Below are 10,176 nucleotides of genomic sequence, written 5' to 3' on the forward strand. Positions count from 1 at the left end.
ATGTGTTTAATGGAACTCCCATTGTGGGTTGTTGAACGTACGTTTTGTATGAGGACCAAAACAATAATGCTTTAACATTAAGTAAATGTTATAAAGTAACATATCTAAACAATTATGATAGGATTGTATTCGAAACGCGGAAATAGTAATTAACGTACTGATAAGCACATATTCAAACGCCTTTATTATCTACACAAAAACCGTTGAGCAAAAATCACCACTGCAGTTGTGGTAAATAAAAAAAAACATTTCAATACCCTTAAAACAATCTCTACATCAGCTGAAAACCATTTGTAAATCAATGTAGCCATACTAATGTGAACTAAACAACAACGATTCCAATCAAGTTTTATATATCAATACAGCCATGTTAGTTCTCAAAGTCAGAAAAAGTCTTCAGAAGTCCCAAACGAAATTCCATAAGAAACTGTTCATTAAACAAACCCACAAATCAATACACTGTGCCTCCAACGACCGAAACTCTAGTCATTCATAACAGTTTGTCAACGAATGACGCCCTGTCTGCCAATTGGAGACGATGCATAGAGACAGGACAAACCAGCGTTTGAAGAAGAAACTCTAATTCTTGTGTCAATAATCAAAAACTGTTTTGTATTTGCCAGACATCCTCGGAGAACGGAAGATGTTGCGGTAATTTTGATATACACGGTATTGATTTTTGGTCGTCGGATCATACGGATTGTCAATCACGTTAATGCCGTTATCCGAAGTCGAGCAAAATAATAGTTGAGCCTGGTGATAGGTAAACGCGGCTTAATAAATGTGTGGAAAGTGTCGTCCCAGATTAGCCCATGCCGTCCACACATGTTAATCAGGGACAATGCTTTCCACTTATATATGGTATTTTGTGCAAAATGGGTTAACTACTGAGCGGAGATTAAGTTTAGGCGGAAAGATTCGTCACTGATTAGCCGTTGCGGAACACTTGACGCACATGCAATAAGTCTCGTTTGCCCATACACGGCATTTTTTATGTTGTATGGCAAAAGTGTGTTCCGTGAAATAATATGTTAAATACGTCAAATGTAGCTCATAGAAATTAATATACATATTCAATTAGTAAATATGATTAGGCTGTGCGGAACACTTGACGCACATGCAATAAGTCTCGTTTGCCCATACACGGCCTTTTTTATGTTGTATGGCAAAAGTGTGTTCCATTAAATAATATGTTAAATACGTCAAATGTAGCTCATAGAAATTAATATACATATTCAATTAGTAAATAGGCTGTGCGGAACACTTGACGCACATGCAATAAGTCTCGTTTGCCCATACACGGCCTTTTTTATGTTGTATGGCAAAAGTGTGTTCCATGAAATAATATGTTAAATACGTCAAATGTAGCTCATAGAAATTAATATACATATTCAATTAGTAAATATTTATATGTTTTCCATAACCGAGTATTGGATTATCATTTGAATGCATAATACTATAAAAAAAAGCCCAATAGTTTGTTAAAAAAGTAACAATAGTTTGTATTCTGAATCAATAAACAATAATCCACATAAGTACGAGAATAAAATATTTTGTGTGAATGATTTTTTGTCTCTGTTTCAATTAAGCAAGCCTATATACTTGCTCGGTTGCGAATTTACGCTGACAAAATAATAATACGCTTTTTAACTCACCTGAACACGAAATGCTCTTTGAGAATTATTGTGATAAAACTTTCATGCGTTCGTCGAACATGTGTCCCGTTTAGCTTGGCGACAATAATTAGCTCGTTATCGCACTAGAGGTCACATTTTTCAAACATATATCGATCAGAATATTATTTTTTTCAAAATATTAATAATTAGTTCGAATCTGGATCACGTTTGTCCCAAATCTAGGTCACCAGTTTAAATCTGTGAGAAACTGTGTTACCACTATTGTGGCAACATTTACTCATCAATCTTGATTAAACTTGGTGTAAATATTTATCTTGATTATACTTATACTGAGTTTGAAACATGGGTCATGTGCATCAACACACAAGGTCACCAGGTCAAATTTGAAAAACAACAACATATAATTACTCTTTAGGTCACATTTATGACTCAATCTTGATGAAACTCGGTCATATGTTTATATTTACAAATGCTACAAATCCGAGTTCAAATCTGGGTCAAGTGCGTCCGAGAACTAGGTGACCGGGACTAAGAATAACTAAAGTGTCCATATTTTTTTTATCACAAACTTGGTTCGGACGTTTATCTCGGTAATACCTGGGGCAAGTTCGAATATACATGTATCCTGACCTAAGGTCACCAGGTTAATACCCGGCAATTGATTTTCCTTATACACAGGTAAGCGCTTTTAGGCCATCAGGTCTCTCTTGTCAACCGTTTAATTTGTAATGCATACAGTTGAAGGTTTTGCGCGCCTTAAAACTGCTTTAAGCTCAAAGGGCTTTACTTTGACCGTTTTAGAGCGGCGGTCTTAGTGTTTATAAGTATTTATGTTTTGTCAGGTGTTGATAATTGAAAGACAGATGGTTACAATACTGAAAGCCCAGAAGCATAATAAGGAGAGAATTTATTGTTTGTTCTGTATTGTTGTTATTTCTCTTTATTTTAATGCAAATGTCCATTTGCCAATCGATAGAACACAGCGTTAAATATACAACACATACTTATTTCTTTCCCGATAATGTTATTGAGTAACGTGGTCTTACATGTATATCATGTGTTACTATGTATTAATAATGTTATTACTTTTCTGTACAATGTGTTCAAAGTTGTATGCTCATTTAAAACTACTTGCGCTAATAATTTCATACACATTCAGATGTCTCTGTGAATGCTTCCATCACATTAAAGCGAGGTTTTATTCATGCAAATTCGTTAATCCCGACTTGGCGAAATCATAATTTATATGTATTGTTAAGAGTATTTCATTTCTCAGCCGCGGACTTATATCTACTGAAACGCGATGTATTGTGGGATTTAATGGAACAAACTACCATTGCCATGGGAACCCAACGGAAAGTATTATCTGAAATTGTCTTGCAATATCTTGCCAGAAATAAAGTGTATTTGAAATAATGAGTGATACGGTTTTCCGTCAAGATATCCATGAGATTGAGTGTTTTAACATGATTTTGCCATTTGAATTGTTACGGAAAAATCTAATACAAATTGTCACTTTGAAGCAAATATTGAATTACATGAAAAAGAAGATACTTCAGAAAGGGTGATGATTTAATTAAAATAAGACGGATAATAATACGGTATGCGTATTAAGCTCGGATGTCTCTGTAGACCAACTTTAAGAAATACTTTAGCAGGTTTAGCAGGTGCCTCATAAATCAGACTTGAAGTTATCTACCCATTATAACACACATAAAGCAATATGCTTACATTTCGACATACATATATGTTTCCAGAAATTACAAAATATGAATTGTGTGCAATTCTCCTGTGTAAGTACAAGCATAAAATTAATACACATATCATTGAACGGCTCTCATTATGAGAGCATTGATGCAAACCTTGTAAAATAACATTTCAAAAGATAAAAATACGTGTGTCTGAAACATGTATAAGTACATGTACCATTTTGTTTTAAGCAATCTTTTGTATCTTTATTTTCAATAAATGCACTTTTTATGTTTGCCTTTAATGATTATCATGTTTACCGTATTTATAGGCGCCTAAAATGCCAAACAAGCAGTACTGCTTGTGACAGGAACACGCAGACACTCAGACAAAACTCGATATTCTCTTGCTTGTGATTGTAAGTTGTTAAGAAATACTTAATGGCAAATAGCTTATTAGTTACTTCATGGTTAATAGCTATATAGTTACTGAATGGCAGATAGCTGAATAATAACTTCAAGGTAAATAGCTTAATAGTTACTTCAAAGATAATAGCTTTATAGATACTGCATGTCGAATAGCTTATTAGTTACTTCAAGGTAAATAGCTTTATAGTAACGCCATGGCTAATACTAATTATATTAGTTACTTTATGCTAAATAGCTTGTTCGTTACTTCAAGGTAAATAGCTTTATACTCACGTCATGGAAAATAACTTTTAAGTTTCTTAATGGCAAATAGATTATTAGTTACTTTATGGCAAAAAGCTTATTAGTTACTTCATTGCAAATGGCTTATTAGTTGCTTAATGGCAAATAGCTTATAAGGTACTTCATGGCAAATAGCTTATGAGTTACTACAGTGCAAATAGCTTATTAGTTATTTCATGGCATTTCGCTTATTAGCTATGTTTATAGTGTTTTGAAGCACGCTTGATGGATATCTCGACAACGTTATTTTGAGGAAGTTAAGAGACTTACTTACGCAAGGACTTTGACAGAAATTACTTGTTTGGCCTCATCACGTTTGACTGCAATGTCTTGTTGAAAAGATGACAAGTTCAAATAAATGCCATCTCTTACGACTTAAGACGGCGCTTTCCTTTCTGGTTTACTCTGGGATATATATGATAAGTAATTGTATTTATGGGAACATCTAATGGAATTCAAATGGTTTTGTTTGTTTACTTCAGTAAGATCAACACATATATTCTTAACATGCAAATAATTTGAAATGCCAACATTGATTGACGTGAAGATTTTATTTTTGTTTGCAAAAAACAGTGTTGTTTCCTAATTTGCTTTGATGATAACAATAATAACAATGAATAATAAAAAAGGCAATATTATATATTATATAAATATTTTAAATTTATATTTAAATATATGTTTAAAAAGTATTACTAAAAATATAATAATAATAGTTATATTACAAATGATGGTCCTGAAAACGGTGATATCATTTTTGTTGCAAATGATGATGGTGATGTTTGTTATTTGTCGGCATCGATTATAACAGAAAAGAACAAGACATAAATGAATAACGTTGCGTACGTAGTACATCGTCTCTCTTAACCATGTTATATTATACATATCAAAAGGTCATGTTAAAAGAAAGTGATTATACAGTAATAATTAGTGCACATAACATATGACATTATACATGAAAGGGTTGTAAGCAATCGCAGTGTTAAACAATACTAGTGTGAGTGTGGCAATCGATTTTGATGTTGTTTAGATTTATGGAAACTAATCCAAAATGGAGAGTGGATAATCGAACGCATACCATGTGGATGAATAAGAATAATGAATATGCTAATAATACTAATCGTTCACATTTGTGCATAGATCAACTATGGCAACACATTTAACTTTCAGACACGTATATTTCACATCTGTATAAAATTAGATATTAGTTATGACTACGACTATGATTGTGGCGGTGATAGTGGAAAGTCCTGTGATTCATATTTATTTCTGTTTATTTCTATTGCGAATGTTGATGTAATTGCACAAACACTATTGCGTGTTTTATGCAACAACAGCAATACTATAACTTTTACGATTGAAAATATCCCCGTAGAGACTGAATATTTAGAGGCCGCGATTCACTGTATTTGTAATGTCTCTGGGTTCCACGAATACCTGCCATTAGTCTGTCAGGTTTTAACATTATCGGGGTCGTTAAACACTTGGATTGGCTCGATTGATTGAGGTTGCATTATATTAATAGGAAACAAAGGTTATACAAATACGCGAAAAAAAATGCATGTACTTATAACAAGTGGTTTGATGATAACAATCGTGTTTATATGATACATTTATGGATATCAGTGCTAACAATTGATTGAAATATTGTTGTTGCTTTCAATGCATGCCAATTCTTCAATGAAACTAATGAAATACTAAATTTACTTTGAATCGACGTTGAACGCGACAATTACAGTATTTCGTGGAAATTTTCTTTTTATGTTTAAGTATAATTTGTGCTAAATGATGCCTGAATACATACATGCGACGTGATTGTGTTTCAAATTAACGTTTATATGGCATACACTTGTTTTGCAAATCAGCGGTATTGAGCTTATGACTGTAAAAATATCGAGTGATTTTCTTGACAATGTTTTATTTTCTATGTCATCAACATCAATCACATTACTCAATACATCATTATTTTAAAACTATCGAGTGATTTTCTTGACAATGTTTCATTTTCTATGTCATCAACATCAATCACATTACTCAATACATCATTATTTTAAAACTATCGAGTGATTTTCTTGACAATGTTTCATTTTCTATGTCATCAACATCAATCACATTACTCAATACATCATTATTTTAAAACTATCGAGTGATTTTCTTGACAATGTTTTATTTTCTATGTCATCAACATCAATCACATTACTCAATACATCATTATTTTAAAACTATCGAGTGATTTTCTTGACAATGTTTTATTTTCTATGTCATCAACATCAATCACATTACTCAATACATCATTATTTTAAAACTATCGAGTGATTTTCTTGACAATGTTTCATTTTCTATGTCATCAACATCAATCACATTACTCAATACATCATTATTTTACACCTTCGGCTGTAAAACGATCTCGTGATCTGAACCAGCAGTCAAGTCAGGTACAGCAAAAAGGAAACTGAATGCATGAAATGATTCATATTTGACTTGCAAGCAGGGATGATGGTCGTGAATTAATGTATTTCTAAAGAATTTTTCATCCATAACGTTGTGATAGTTAAACAAGTTATTCATGCAAACTAATTACTATACATAATAGTGACAGAAGATAAGCATAAGATTAGATACATATACAGAATGCTCATGACAATACACCGACCTCTAACAATTATTTTATTGCTGCTGATATTCATATTTCAAATATAAAAAAAACATCGTCTCGAAATTGTGTTATCTGACCGGTCATTGGAGCAGTCAATATTCCTTTGATTTGTTTTAATTCGGCATAAATGTGTAACATTTTGTTTTAAATATATTGAAGATTAAGATTTTTTATAAAGGTATCAATGTCCGTTGGTGTACTTTTAGAATTAAATGCCATTCAGGCATGCACACTGATTCTTACCTTACCCATATCCCTCGCTAACGACATTAGTTAATAATAAGTTATCATTCTCAGCTAAAATATTGTTTTCACGATAAGTCATACGTTAAGAAATTAAATTGAGAACTTATATCTAATAATACACAATATCAGAGCTATCTCAGTCAATTTTCGATGTTTGTTTGTATGACATTCTTGTTAGTGGTATGTATGCTAAAATTGGTATACATAAACACATAGTGTCGAGACATCTATAATGATAACGATTAATTCTTATAAAAGGCATACTTTGTAGAGGCATTCTATTCAGTTTCATGGCACGTTAACACTAATGTTTCTCTTAATTCATCAGTAAACAGGTTGATTTCGTTTATTGAAGTATCTATTAAAGTGAAATACACCACTAAACATGTCGCATGCGTGTTTAATGTATTTTTAAAAAATATATTGTAATATTGCTGTTGTTATGTTTGTCAACTCCTTTCACAGCAAAACGGAAGAAATGTTAAGTTGAACAAGACGTGTTTCATTACCTGTAGCATCACGAATCACCCATAGTCAATGCAGCACGTTCTTTACTTCCTTAAATATATTCACCACACATCTAGTTATTGGACCTTAGCCATACTTTATGGGACTAATAGGAACTATTCATTGTAATCTATTTGTAACACGAAAACACAATAAACACAAATAACGACTGCATATTCTATAAATACAGCACATTGAAATAATCTAGACAACATTTTAACATCTACTTTGAAACATTTTTAAAACAAATAAGTCATACCTTTGTTAACAAAAACGGAGCCAACACAATATCAAAAAAGCCATGTTCGTTCTCGAATTCAGCAAAGGTCTTAGGAAAATTGCCAAAACACTTAAAAAAAATTCATTAAACAAAACCTACAAATCAATATGATGTGCCTTCAACGACCGAAATTCTAGTCATTCATTATAGTTTGTCATCGAATGACGCCCTGCCTGCCGATGGGAGACGATGCATAGTAACAGGAAAAACCAGCGTTTGAACAAGAAACCCTAATTCTTGAGTCAATAATCAAAAACTGTATTGTATTTACCAGACATTCTCGGGGAACGGAAGACGTTATGGATATTTATATACACGGTATTGGTTGGCGGACCATACGGATTGTCAATCACTATAATGCTGTTACCGGGGGTCTTTTCCAAAGACGAGCAAAATAACAATAAATTATATGACCTGTCTGTCTGCCTGGACAGAGTATGTTCAATAAGACGAATGCAGCTTATTGTTATGCATATTCATATTTTAAATGATGCTTATTTGTATTTATATAAATATTTTACTAGTAAATATTTAATATTTTTCGTGAACATTATTTGAATAGTCTTGATTAACTTTTTCCTCTGTTGTATTCGTGAGGCAAACTAAAATTTATGTTGAGCACACCATTAAACATAAAACACTTTCTTATTATGTCCTTAAACTTTTTATTGATTTACGGGGACTAAGAGGTATATCATGCTTAACTATGTATGTATAATTTAATGAATTTTCTGTTTAATGTGTCCACACAGTCTTTTGCACATGTGTTTCTGTTTGTGATAATAAATTCATGCCAATTAAGATTTCTCTGTGAATGCTTTCATAGCATTAGAATTTGTAGTTTTTTGGCATGCAAATACGTTAATCCTGATCTGGCGAAATCATAATTTATTCGTATTGTTAAGCGTATTTTCTTTCTCTGCCTCTGAAACGCGATGTATTGTGGGATTTAATGGAACAAAGTACCATTCCCATGGTAACGCAACGGAAAATATTATCTTAAATTGTCTTGCAATGTCTTGCCGGATATAAAGTGTATTTGAAATAATTAGTGATGCGGTTTTCCGTCAAGATATCAAGGAGATTGAGTGTTCGAACATGATTTTGCCATTTGAATTGTTACCGAACAATCTTTTTCAAGTTGTCACTCGTAAGCAGATCTTTGTTTACATTGATGAGAAGCTAATTTAGAAAGGATGAGGCGATTTAATTTAAATAAGATTGAAAACGAAATGCATAGTTAGTTCGAATTTTACTTTAACATTTAAAAAATTGTGAAGAAGTGAAGCATGACTGTTGTCTCATAAAATTAGGATTTAAGGATATAAGGAATAGGGATTTAAGTTAGTTAAACACATAGCAATATGCTTTAATTTCTACACACATAACCGTTTCTAGAATTTACTTAATATTGCAGAGTGTGTTTCACTTATTTTAAGTTGAAGTAAGAATTATAATACTGTTGAGACACACATGGTTAAATAACATTTAACAAATTGTAAAAAAACGTATATCCGTAAGATGTACAAGTACATAAACCTGACGGATTCTTGCAATCTTTTGCAACTTTGTTTCAATCAATTTATATTTTCATATTGAGAAATACCTTGTATAATCCACATACTATTTAATGAGCATAATTTATGTGTTGTACGCGTGTTTTTTAATAAAAAATAGAATAGACACATCATGGCTTGTGATAGGTAAACTTAGACATAGCTAGATATTCTCGTGCACATAAGAGTATGTCATTTAGAAAAGCTTATTAATTACTTCATGACAAATAGCTTTTTGCTATGTGTATAATGCATTGAAGTATTCTTGATGGAAATCTCGACAAGGCTAATCTGAGGAATTCAAGACTTATTTATTATGGCTGTGACAGAAATTACTCGTTTGGCCTCATCACGTTTGACTAGACTGTCTATTTAAGGGTAGACCAGTCAACAAAATTGCTATCTCTTACGACTAAAGACGGCGTTTGCCTTTCTGGTTTACTCTTGTCTATTTATAATTGTATTAATGGTAATATCTAACGGATTTTAAATGGTTTTGTTAGTTTACTTCAGTTTCAACCATATATTAGTAACATGCAAATTATAGAAATTTTTTATATTGATTAAGGTGAATAGTAATGTAACACAGATGATAATAATCACGATATTGATTGTGGTCCTGATAACGTCTTTGTCATCTTTGTTGAAAATAATGATTGTGATATGTGTTGAGTGTCGGCATGGATTATGATTGTGGAAGTGATGGTGGAAAGTCCTGTGATTCATATTTATTTCTGTTCATTTTATAGCGTGTCGTGTTGATGTTATTGCACAAACACAAGTGTGTGCTTTTATGTAAACATCAGTACTAGTACTTTTCCGATAGAAAATATCCCCGTGGAGACTGAGTATTTAGAGGCCGCGATTCACTGTATACGAAATGTCTTTGGCTTTCACG

This window comes from Dreissena polymorpha, chromosome 7 (assembly GCF_020536995.1).
Source record: "Dreissena polymorpha isolate Duluth1 chromosome 7, UMN_Dpol_1.0, whole genome shotgun sequence".
Lineage (NCBI taxonomy): Eukaryota > Metazoa > Mollusca > Bivalvia > Myida > Dreissenidae > Dreissena > Dreissena polymorpha.